The sequence below is a fragment of the Euprymna scolopes genome, chromosome 32 (genome assembly GCF_053919585.1).
Source record: "Euprymna scolopes isolate OS-2025 chromosome 32, ASM5391958v1, whole genome shotgun sequence".
Taxonomy (NCBI): Eukaryota; Metazoa; Mollusca; class Cephalopoda; order Sepiida; family Sepiolidae; genus Euprymna; species Euprymna scolopes.
The window spans coordinates 99485244-99498858 of record NC_136513.1 but is presented as its reverse complement, the minus strand read 5'-3'; the positions used below and the strand labels follow the sequence as shown (position 1 = coordinate 99498858).

At 37.2% G+C, this 13615-nt stretch overlaps 1 protein-coding gene across 1 annotated transcript in view; it reads left to right on the top strand.

Annotated features, from left to right (window-relative positions):
* The window catches only part of LOC145256533 (uncharacterized), a 54117-nt gene that overhangs the window by 34127 nt on the left and 6375 nt on the right, over positions 1–13615 (top strand). The window lies entirely within an intron of this gene.

Below are 13615 nucleotides of genomic sequence, written 5' to 3'. Positions count from 1 at the left end.
AAAGCTTCTTTCTTAGAACGGCACGCCTGTGGAACTCTGTTCCGTCTGCCTGCTTCCCTCCGGACTACAACTTGGATGTCTTCAAGTCCAATGTTAACAAATTCCTAATGAACCGCCCCTCTTAATTAAACACTTCTTCAAATCTCCACACTACCGTAATGTACTTGCAATAACCCTTATCCCTAAGTGGCTTCCGGGCCTTGATAAGTGGTGATCACTGTGTAAAAAAAATAGAAGATTTTGTCAAGAACTTCACTTATACTATGAGATATTACCGTGCTGGTGTAGATCTGGCAGAATAGACACCATATTGTATGTCACTAAGAAGGTTATTTCTGCTGAGGTGGTTTACTACTTCTTTATTTAATATGGGTTCCAGCAACTTACCCATGACACACAGGAGATTTGTTCGTCTGTTCTGAGCGGGAGACAACTTATCACCTGAATTAAAAATACAGGGCATACTGATGAATTTTACCAGGGTGTTGGGAAGCACTTCTCTTAAGGCAACGCTTAAATAGTTTTGTAATATGTGGGCCAGATCTGGCTGAAGCTTTGTCAGCACTATAATTTGAATGCCGTCAGGGCCAGTTGCTTTACTGGGATCAAGGTCCTTGATTAGCTTGACGACCTCACGCTCAGATATTTGTGTATGTTGTATAGCGTGTTGTGTGTTTTAGGAGGAAATACGGGGATTTGGTGGCCTTCGTCCCATAATGGTAGAATTAGCTTCAAAATTCTTGGCAAATAGTGTAGCCTTGTGTGATGCGGACGAGATGACCTCAGGTCCATTGATGATGGTGGGGATAGAACGCACGCTTCTGTTCATGATCCGTTTTGCTATTTACCAGAACTGCTAGGAGCAACACCGCTGCTCAGCTACTTTGGTTTTAACGGACTGACCATAACGCTCTCTTGCATTTTTAATACTCTTTTACAGTTGTTGCTGGCCGTTCTGAAAGCAGTTTTAGTCTCAGTGCATCTATTACGCTAGTAGCTATGGAAAAAGGGATTCCTATGCGGGATGGCAGCAGCACATTCCGGGGAGAACCATGGCTGACTGTTAGGTTTTTGTTGGAATTTTTTGGATGGTATGAATCGGTCTATGCCTACAATTGACCATTCGGTCAAGACTGATAGTCTCGAGAACACTTTCTTTTTAAACATGGAATGCAGGGGTAGATCAGAAATACATGTACGGAAGCTATCCACGTACGGTGGAGAGGTGCGGCGGAAAACTTATTGCATTTCATTTTTACCTGAACAGATACAATGGAGAGGTCGCAAGATCTTGAAGGAAACAGCAAGGAACATGAACATAGCTCAAGGGAAGTTGTGAGAAAAAGGTCTAGAAGTTAACGTACTGACGGGAAGTATCGGGCGCACGGGTTGGTTTGTGAACAATATGGGTGAGGTCATAGGCTACGGCGAAATAATGACAGAATCTCCCCTCGGCATCGGTTTTATTTGAGTGGGCCAGCCATTCCACGTCTTAAAGATAGTAACTTTACTGTGGTGGAGGCGATAGAGAGCAAATATAAATTCATTGATGTAAGCAAGTGCAACCCGGATTCACATATAAAGTAAATTAGGGTCTTCACTTGCGATATACCTACTACACGGAAAGCCATCTTTAATGTAGGCACATTTCCATGGCAATGGCGAACTTGGGGTTCATATTTGAAGGTTAAGTTAGAGTAATCTTTAATTATGAACTTGTGTAGAGAAGTGGGCAGCCCTATGCCAGTTTCGCCTCTTGTAATTGGGTTTCAACCTCTGGAAAGTTAGAAATTAGACCCCTGACCTTGGAGAAGCAGAAATGGTAGTAGGGGTCTACGTTGGAGGATGGGGTTTTGGATTTCTTCGTCTTTTTTCTTGAGATATTTCATGTTGAGGATTTTGGATTTGTGGAACAGGTCGACAGACTTGGTTAGAGCAGCCAGAGAGGGAAACAGGAGAGAAAAAAGACAGGAAATCTTTATTTTTTTTGTAGCACATGAAAAGGTAAAGGCCTAACAAATACCCATTACTATGGTATCGAGAGGCTCTACCAGATACTACTGCCTGTTCCACAGTCCATTCACCAGATGGCTATATAGTATTTTGCACCTGCTGATAGGACATCCTCCTTAGTGGTTAATCCAAGGTTCGGGTCCCTGACTATCAGGCGGATAACGTCAGCCCAGATGAAACGTTTACCTCCAGCAGCACCCTTACGAGTGACATGGCCACAAGGATAGACATAGAAACAGATGATTCCCGAAATATCAGGCTACTATTCACGAAGTACTACCGACCTGGAAAACAGCTTTGTCTTTACCCTTTGTCAGAAAAATCACTCATGGGAAATGAGGACTGAGGGATAAAAAACTAGAAGCGAAAGTATCTGGAGCTGCCGATAACATATCCACTGTGCATTATCTACTCTAATTCGAATTTACTTTCTTTGTTTAGTTTCTTTGAGCGAATTTAATATATACATAATTTAATTTAATATAGAGTTGTCGATAACGCATCCACAATTATAAAAAGGGTGTAAAGGACTTATTAAATACGTAGCTCTCATTCGAGATAAAAGGTATTTAAAGATAAATTCCCCTCCCATATTTACGAATGAAATGAAAATGGAATACATTTACTGTAATTTCCGTTTAAAGGTATTAAACTTTTTTCTTCTCATCCAAGAGACACCTCCAACAAAAGAATTAGAATAAGGAAAATTTAGCACTAAAATATGTTTTAAAATACCGGTGGGGAGTTTTCACGTGTTGAGATATTTATTAAACTTATTTCGTCTTATCCAACAGACATCTCCAGTACATTTGAATGCTTTCTATTCACTGACTCTTGCTTTCGGGTTTCGATGCTTATGGCGGAGTGGGTGGGAATGGGTCGCGGTGGGAAAATTGCTTACCGTACAAACGTCCTCGTGTCTGTCTGTCCTGTGTCGCACGCGTCGAGAAAGAAAGAAAGAGTCCATTCACAACTTTGGCCATCTCAGCAAGGAACCAGAAAGGCTACGGGAGGGTGCAAGAGTGCTCAGTTTGCAGGTCTGGGAAGAAGATAATGTCCTGTGTTGGAAACGAGGAAATGTAATCCCAGGTATGCCCTGTGTTTTCGCGAGACGGAATGTATTTTCATTGTGCGGAAAATTGGTTGGACACCTTCCAGTGGGTGTCTGGCTTCGTTTTGCAGTGGCATTCATCAAACGAGTAGCCTCTGACGTCACCACCGAATGGGATGACAAAATTTATGACGCCCCTCTCAATACAATGGTCAGAGAGGTCCTCACCAGAGTGCACAAAGAAGATCCAGCACGGGGCAGATGATGTGTTGACAGCCAGGACCGTAGTGTATGGGTTGACGCAAGCTCTCTTGCCATTGGCGTGTCGTTAGTGGAAGATGCTGGAGCCGTAGTGGAGAACGGATGCTGGTTGCGGCCACAGAAGGACTCCCAACACATAAACCTGGCAGAACTCGATGCAGTGATCAAGGGAATAAACTTGGCAATGCTTTGGAAGACAACCACCTTGCGAATATTCACAAATTCTGCTTGCGTTCATAAGTGGATTTCAGACACTCTTACCGGACGGGCTAGAGTGCGAACCAAAGCAACGAGCGAGCTGCTCATCCGTCAGCGGCTCAACACGATCATGAGCCTGGTGAACGAATATATCCAGCACAAATAAGGCATATTGTTTTACAAGGGTACTTCAAAGATGGCTTGATGCAATAAAAAGAACTGTTGAACCTACGCAACCTTCCTGTGCCGCATCTATGACCCCTGGTCAATCTAATCGGATTAAGGAAATCCACCAACAAAGCGGGCATCGTGGATTCAAGCGAACCCTATATTTTGCTAAGAGTTTTAAACCAGGCGTATAAAGAGCAGACATCATGGAAGTGGTCAAAAACTGCGTGGAATGCCAATCTATTGACCCGGAACCCGTTCTCTGGGAAAAGGGGAAGTTAGAAGTTAGGAGCCACTGGAGCCGGCTAGCGATAGACATTACTCATCACAATGGCGAGGATATGCTGACTCTTATTGATTGCAGGCCGTCAAGGTTTGCCATATGGTGTATTCTGCGTCGACAAGATACAGTCACTATTGTCCTCAACCAAACAATATTTTCCTTGAACGTGGCCTTCCAACAGAGATATTGCTTGACAATGGTGCTGCATTTACCAGTGAGCTGTTTAGGAAGTTTACTGACAGCTGGGGAATATATCTGAGATTTCGATGCACCCATGTACCTAGTGGAAATGTGATCATTGAACGGACTCATCGAACCGTCAAAACAATCGCGGCTAGATCAGGCTGCACAGTGTTTGAGGCAGTTTATTATTACAATGTAACCTCGATAGATGATGTTCGCCCTCTACAATGCCGGTTGGTATATGTCATAGGTATCACGTAAGGGTGAAGGGTATAGAGACGAGCCCGCTACCTGAACTGGAAGTAGCCGGAGAGTGAGGAAAGGGGATGTTTTGTGGATCAAAACTCCGCGAGGCAAATGCACGATAAGGTATAGAGTTGGGCAAGTCACTGAAATAATAAGCCTACAATCGGTGCGGGTCGACGGCATGCCCCGCCATGTTAAAGACATACGGTTAGTAACGAAACCATCACTAGAAAACATGAGCGAACCAGAGTCGGAATCTAGCGAGGCATTTCTCTGGATTGCAGCACCGCCATCAGACAGTGACTCTGAGATTAGTAGCCTCCGAGAAGAGACAGAGATGCTCGACCCTCAGACCGTAGACGAAAGCACAAATGAAGATGAGGCGTGTGTCGTCCCCCTTTAAGAAGCACCCGACGAAGACGATCATCACCCCCTTGCCATCTCTGTGATCATTAGTTCAGGGGGAGTGTGGGGAAAATGGCTTACCGGCCAAACGTCCTCGTGTCTGTTTGTCCTGTGAGTCGCACGCGTCGAGAAAGAAAGAAACAGTCCATCATGGCGGCCGTGACGTTTTGTAGTGAACGAAGACTCAGGATCACGTGTGCGTGTCTCATAAAAACAGGTCATTTGTGCGTGAGAAAGGAAGGAGAAATCATTTGACGTTGGAGAGGCAGCAAAATCAGTTGGAAGAATTTGTGTGAGCAGTGATTTTTGCCTGTTGATTGACTGCAGTTTTTGTTTGTATTCATCGAGAAAGTAAGCAGTCATCCTAAAACATTTTTTCTTTTCTTGGGAGGTATTCTAGATAATTTTGCATGTAACGGCTGACTGAAATAAAATATATTAGACAAAATTAAGTCAAATAAACAAATAATAATAATAAGGACAATTTAGCACTAAATTATTTTTTTAATACCGGTGGGGGAGTTTTCACGTATTAAACTTATTTCTTCTCATCCAAAAGACACCTCCAGCGCATTTGGAGGTTTCCATTCACTGACTCTTGCTTTTGGGTTTCGGTGCTTATGGCACACGGGATTGGAAGAGGTTGCGGTGAGAGGGTTGTTTCGTTTTTATTTATAGTGAAAGTAATCAGTAATCCTAAAACTTTTTTTTCTCTCTCTCTCTCTCTCTCTATCTCTCTCTCTCTCTTGGGCGATATTCTACAGGGTGGGCCAAAATAAGGGTCCTATCTTTAAATTTGAATAACTTCCACAAAATAAAAGTTAAACTCACCAAACGTTATGTGTGTGTAGACTGACCCTTCCGAGATTTTTTTGACATAAACAAAACAAATTTTGGCCAAAAAACACTTCTTAAAACTTACATGAATTTATGAATTTTTAAAAATAGGACCCTATTTTGGCCCACCCTGTAGATAATTTTACATTTAACGGCTGACTGAAACAAAATATATTAGACAAAATAAAAAATTCTTAAATACATGGAATACTGACAAGATTTTCCAAGGTCCATTGTTGGGAAAGACCATTTTCTTCAGTTAAGAATCATGATTTATATTTGCCAAAACCGGTGGAAACTAAGCCGCTGCTAAGCTACTTTGGACTTGACGGATTGTGCATACAACTCTGTCGCGTTGCTTATTACTCTTTTACAATGGTTGCTGGCAGTCCTGAAAGAAGTTTTAGGGTCAGTACATTTATTACGTTGGAAGCAAATAAAAAGTGATTTCTAGCAGCAGCACATTTTGAAGAGAACCACGGCTGGCTGTTTGATTTTGTCAGATTTATAGGCCACATCCTGTTTAAACATGGAACGAAGAGGAAGATCTGGTATAAGTTTACATAATTTATCCCAGTCAGCAATACGATACGACAAGGGTTTATTACATTTCTTTTTTATCTCAACTGATACAACAGAGTCGTCTGAAGTTCCCTGTGGAGACAGAAGGAAGGACCAGAATGTAAGCTTAAGAATGAGCAGACAGGATATAGTCTTTTTTCTTTGATATGCTCTTAACGATATTTATTCTGCCGTTGTGAGGGCGATAGAGAGCAAATATAAACGCAATAGTGTAAGCAAGTGCAACGCGAGAGCACATACAGGGTTATTTAAGATCTTTTCTGGATATACCCCTACCACATCTCGAATGTAGGCACATATTCCAGGCCCAAGGAAGTCTTGAGGTTAGATTTCGAAGTTTAGTTGGAAAATCATATACTTACGCACTCATGTAGGGAAATAGTCGGTCCAATTTCTGCTTCGATAAGGAATTATAGGTCTGGTTTAGTCTCCTATAATTGGGTTTCATCCCCCGGAAAGTTTGAAATGTAGACACACTAGAGGGATACAATGTAGTGGGTGTCTATGTAGGAAGTTATAAATCTGGGTTTAATTATGTATTGTTTTCTGGAAACTAAAAAGAATTTGTTTATAGTGGTTGCAGCTAAACGCGTGTAGTTGTTGATGTTTCGTAAGACAGACCACGGATTAAACTTCAGACGAGCATTGCAATAAAAATTAAGATAGAACAGAAGTTGTTTCGAAACTTTTCTTCTGTTGGAATGGAGGCTGCAGGGAAAAGAAAGGATAATACTTTTATTTGGGAGGTCTTCAGAACAGACTGCAGAGTAGCTTGGTTGCAAAGACGGTGTTCCTGATGCATCGGTGTCTGTACTAGAAAAATTCGCGTAGACGTATCCAATGCAATGTCACTAAAACGGCTGAACTCTCCGATAATTCTCCTAACATTTCAAATTTTTCTTTGCAAATAGAAACCGCACTATATTCTCTGATAATCACCAATTCCCATGTTTGTGATGGAAAGAACTTGAATTAGCGTGAGCCGGAACTCTGCTACACTAAAAAATAAATGCTCTATTCTCTCCAAACTCTACAACATTAGTTAATCTTAATTCTCCGTTAGCTGGAAAGGTATCTCTGTTGAACTAGTGTTTAACGGATGCAACTGCTTTTTATTACGCTGACAAGCTATCCCTTGACTGCTGTTATATTTATCTCACTCACTCTTATACATTATGAGTTGGATATTTGTCAGAAAAAAACTATCTCGAATTTACACTTCCTCGCTTGGGATTCATTAAATTATGAGGACAAAACGAAATTTTATTTATTTTCAAAATTTGTTGTTGTCTCTTCACTAATGGAGTTGAACGGTTGTTTGTTGTGAACGTATTTGTGATGGGGCGATTCCAGTACTTTTTCAGATTCCGATACAATGTCAGATTTCGTGCTAAATACGCGATTCCGATACAATTACCGATTCCGATTCTTTCTAAATCTAAAAGAAAATTAAGAAAGTATTAAGTTGTTATTTCCCTCCGATTTTCGTAAAAAAAAAAGTTAAATATGCAGATATTTTCTTAAATGATAAACTACACAAGTTGAGGATTATCTAATTATTTTAGCTTTACTGGTAATTAAAAAAGTCAATAAATATTTATTACTTTATCAATATTAACAGCAACTTTTTAAATTCCTGATTGCGATTCAGATTAATCGTCCTAACACTAGTTAATATGATATTTATTAGATCTGACACATGGGTGTATGTTGGGTTTTTTTTCACGGGCTTTTAAAGCAATATCATAATGAAGGAGTAGGACACAGTAATGCAGTGACATTCAATTAACGTAAGGTTTATTTTGAAATTTCCCTACCTATAATAGCGGGCGGTTAATAATAGCAGAAATATAGCTAATATTTTGTGAATAATTGGTGGATAAAAAGTATAAATGTTGAAGTAATAATAGAATAAATGAAATGTAAATTGGTACTTGAAAAATGTTGAAAAGAACTCACAAATAATCAAGAAAACCGTAAATGGCTATACATGAAATAAAGCTGCCAAACATACGAGAAAAATGTTACATATGTGTATATATATATATATATATATATATATATATATATATATATATATATATATATACATATAGATTTATATGCATGCATATTTATATATATGTGCGTGCGTGCTTATATATATACATATATATATACATATATATATATATATATATATATATATATATAGCGAGAGAGCGAGAGAGAGATAACTGTGTTCTACATACGAGGAAAATGTTACATATATATATATATATTTTTTTTTTATTTTTATTTATATGCATGCATATTTATATATATGTCCGTGTGCGTGCGTGCGTGCTTTTATATATATATATATATATATATATATATATATATATATATATATCAATATATATATATATAGCGAGAGAGAGAGAGAGAGAGAGAGAAAGAAAGAGAAAGAGAGAACTGGTTTCTATTTGTGGCAAGGAAAACCAGATAATTACTTGATTATACAGACAAAAATCAATATTAGAGCACAAAATTTAATTATTTTCAGAAGTAAAACAAGGTCAGAATAAATCATCGGTAGCGCCACTTTCGCACCACATGCAGGTGGACTAGTTTATGCTCGAGACATATTGGATTCTCTGCAGCCTCTTTCTTATCTTTTCCCCGGGAATGGTGATAGCACGTTTGTAGTTTATTTGTATTCTTAGCTTGACAATTATTTTATTATTCATATATTTATCTCTTTATATATTATTTTCTTTATTTACATATAATAATTATGCATTTTTTTGTATGAACTTATTTATTTGTTTAGTGTTTTGCGAATATCTGTTTGATGTGCCCGAATGTTCGCAACAAAGTTTTTACTAAATATTAGTCAATCATGTTTTACTCCGTCGATTTATTATATCTTTATCGTTGCGTTAACATATGTTGTCTATGATTAGTTTATTATACTATTTTTATTTTACGAGAATTTTGTTGTAGTTGTTTGTGTTTCGAACGTTTATTAAAACCAGTAGAAAATTCCACGACCAAATCTCTATTTCCTGCAGCTACCAGTCCTTGAATAAAATAGCTCAGGCCGATGCGTAGCCGACTAAAACATAGTCCTTGGAAACGCTATATTAACGGTCAGAATTTGAAGTATTTATGTTGTCATCACATTTTAAAACTGATCTTGTCTGTGATAAGTTTGTTAGACTCTTCTTCATTTATTTTTTGAAAAAATCCAATTATACCCGATTTTACGAGAATTTTGTTGGCTTTGCGTTTTTATAATTTTTCAATCAATTTGATGAATTAGTGTGCTTTTATTAAATAGTTATCTACATAATAACCCGTCGTTTACTAGGTTCATGAAGAACCTTCAGAAATGCCCTCTAATTTATGATAGTATGAAAGTTTATGAAAGGTGATGCGCGTCTAGAGAGAAAGATTAAAATTTTCAGATTTTGCAACAAAAGCAGAGGATGATGGGAAGAAAGATAAAATGTTGCAGAAATATATACTTTTGATAGTAACTTTTCTAATAGTATTAGCAGGGTTACCTGCCGTTACTCAATGAGAAATATATACTTTTGATAGTAATTTTTCTAATAGTATTAGCAGGGCTACCTGTCGTTTCTCAATGAGAAAAATGGAGTTGGTTTCGAACATATCTGCTATGCTTCGGATAGAAGAATTTCGATGTCTATGCACTATTTGCTATCTGGAGCAAAAAATAAGTAAGTTTCTTGTGTATTTAATTCTTGGATCAAAGTACAGAATGAATTTTCGTAAGTACATTCCAATTCCCATATAAAGAATTGCTTTTCAAATAGCGCTATTATTTCAAAACGGACCGTATTTGTAGAATCATTTGTTGTTTATTAAATTGTTAAATGAAAGTGCACAATAGTTAAATAAAACATAAACACTCAGAATTACTTGACTAATATATGTGCTTTTTAGACTGTGCAAATAAATACTCAGAATTTCTATAACAATGTATGCGATTTTTAGAATGTGACAAATAAACACTCAGAATTATTTGTACAATATACCTAATTTCTTGTAATGTGAAAAACATCCACTCATCATTCATATATCAATGTATATGATTTTTAGAATGTGACAAATAAACACTCAGCTTTACTAAGCGTTTATCGGAATTCAATGATGATCCATGGTAAAGATAAGATATTCCTTAGGTACCGTCGGTTTTAAACTCGAAAATAGGGAACCGTTTTATTTCCAAATATCAAGCTTTCTGATCTGATCTGAAAAATTACGTATCATATCAAAACTTCTAAAAATAAAAATATAAAAAGTATGCTCTTATTTCCATGCAAAATATTAAGTTGCTTCATGCCTTGTTGGGAGAGGTTTTTAATAAAAAGTCTAGTGGTTCCATGCAATTTCTGGAGTTATTTCCAGTGTCTCATCTCTTGTCTTGAACGATTTTAATAAACTTTCAAGTGGAGCATGCTTTGTCTGAAGACATTTCTATTAACATTTTCAAATGACTTTATGCCTTGTCTGAAGCGACTTTCATAAAAAATACTATTTAATTCATGTCTTGTCTTTGAATTTTTTTATAAGTCTTTTCAAGTGGCTTCATGCCTTGGGTGGTGCTGACTCCAACGTCTTTTCTAATATTATAGTCATCCCGCGTTTTTCAGTGTGTCCCGATGATCTTTATGGTTTGCGGTACACCAGGAACAACTGTTTTTGTCTAGGTTAATGTGATTGTGACTTGACAATTAACAAATATGAAAGCCACAAGAGAACACCTCGTATATCGACCTATCAACTTATATTTTGTCTCTGCTAACAAACATGCTGCTAAGAGTAAAAACGGTTGGATAAGTTAATGGTCAGAATTTGATTACACTTGCGTAACGACAAAAATAATTAACATAAAAGTTTCATAACGATTATGTTTTTAAATATTTGATATTATAAGCCTGTTCTAATTTTGAAATCAATAATTTTTTTGTTTAAACGTTAGGTAAGACTCAGGAAACCTATAAATATAAATAATTAATAAATAAAAATCATGAAATACATAAATATAAATATATTATTGGATTCAAACATTCAACACTGTTCGCTTTTTATTTGATATTATTCCGACAAACGACAGTTCTATTATTTTCTCATACTGTAGAATTTTATTAGTCTGTTTATTTAAAAGAAAACATATGGACAAACAACGTTTATTGATATATTTTCACGACACTTCATCTTGATGTGTGAAATAAAAAAGTCCACACCAATCGCACCATTAATCATTTATCGAAATGCGAACGCCAATGAAAGAATCGTGCAATCCATGAATATAAATAAATTATTCAAATAAAAAAATCATCTCAGATTCAAATTTATTTGATGTATAATCAATAATAAAACGATTTTTCATAACTCTACCCAGCCGGGTTTGTGCAAATTTGATGATTCGCCACTTTTGTCTAAATTTCTATATAAAAACTCATTGCCTATACCAATTAAATTATTCCTGGAGTTTAACAAAGTAGAAAAAGAAGTACTCTGTTTCTTTTTTTAAGAAATACGATTTTTTAAACCGTCGTTATAATAATAATAATAATAATAATAATAATAATAATAATAATAATAATAATAATAATAATAATATTTTAATAATTATAATTATTTAATTATAATTATAATAATTATAATTATTTAATTATAATTATTATTTAATAATCCAGATCTCATCCCGGCTGTGCTATTAAAAAAATGCTCTGCCGAGGTTGCTCCAGTTCTGTCCAAACTTTACAATAAATGCCTTAACGAATCTTGTTTTCCCGACTGCTGGAAAACCGCCTCTGTGGTACCAGTCTTCAAGAATTCTGGTGAAAGAACTGCCCACTAAATTATCGCCCCATTAGCCTCCTCCCGCTTTTCGCCAAAATATTTGAGTTCTTAGTTAATCAAGTCCTAGTCCAGCACCTAACAGCTGCTAAACTCCTGACTGACAAACAATATGGATTAAGACAAGCCCGTTCAACAGCAGATATCTTAACTGTAGTTTCTGAACGTATATACCGTTCATTGGATAAAACAGGGGAGGGTAGAGCGATGGCCCTTGATATATCTAAGGCTTTTGACAGGGCATGGCACGATGGTCTTCTAAGGAAAATTAGATCATATGGAATCACTGGAAGAATTCATAACGTAATTAAATCCTTCTTAAGTAATAGAAAAATCAAAGTTGTCCTCGACGGACGTACATCCAAACAATATGACATAAATGCGGGAGTGCCTCAGGGGTCTATCCTTGGACCTCTATTGTTCCTGATATTCATAAACGACCTCCCTGATAATATTATTTCGGAAATGGGTATATTTGCCGATGACACCACTCTCTATAACAGATATGAGGGGAAAACAAATGAACACATGTCCAAGAAAATGGCAGAAACACTAGAGGATGACCTCCAATCCGTAGTGGAATGGGGACAAAAATGGTTGGTCTCATTCAATGCTGCTAAGACTAAGCTTGTTTCCTTCAATAACTACAAGAAACCTTCTCTACCACCAATAGCAATGGCCAAGAACACATTGCCTGAAAGTACTTCTTTTAAACTCCTCGGCCTAACGTTTACAGGGAATATGAACTGGAATAGATACATTGAGAACATTGCCAAGGCTGCTGCAAAGAAAGGTTGGCTCCCTCTACCGTGCTAGAAAACTACTTACACCTGCAAGTATCCTATACCTCTATAAGGCAACCATTCGCCCATGTATGGAGTACTGTTGTCACATCTGGGCTGGTGCATCTGCTGCTTGTCTCTCGCTTCTGGACAGGGTTCAAAAAAGAGTCGCCAACCTGATAGGTCCTGAACTGTCATCTAGGCTTCAACCTCTGTCCAATCGACGAGATGTTGCATCCCTCTGCCTGTTCTACAAATACTTTAATGGTGAATGCTCTGACGAACTGCAAACACTTGTACCTCCCCGACGTAACTACTCCCGACAAACCCGACAAGCTACTAAGTCTCATCCCTTTACAGTGGAGATCCCTAGGTGCAAGAAAGCCTTTTACTCCAATAGTTTCTTCCCCAGAACTGCGGGTCTTTGGAACTCCCTTCCGGGATTCTGCTTTCCCAACTGCAATGATATGCAGAAGTTCAAGTGTAATGTTAACAAACATCTTTCTACTCTTCTCCCTTCATAATGACCCCGCTAATTAATTCCCTAATAGTAGCCCCCTGCTTCAAAGTGGCACTGTGCCTTGTTTGGGGTGAAAATTGAATAAAAAAAAAATAAAATAATAATAATAATAATAATAGTAATAATAATAATAATAATAATAATAATAATAATAATAATAATAATAATAATAATAATAAGCTTAAAACTTGAAAAAGAAGCCGGTTAAAGTAACGAGACAATGCTTACTT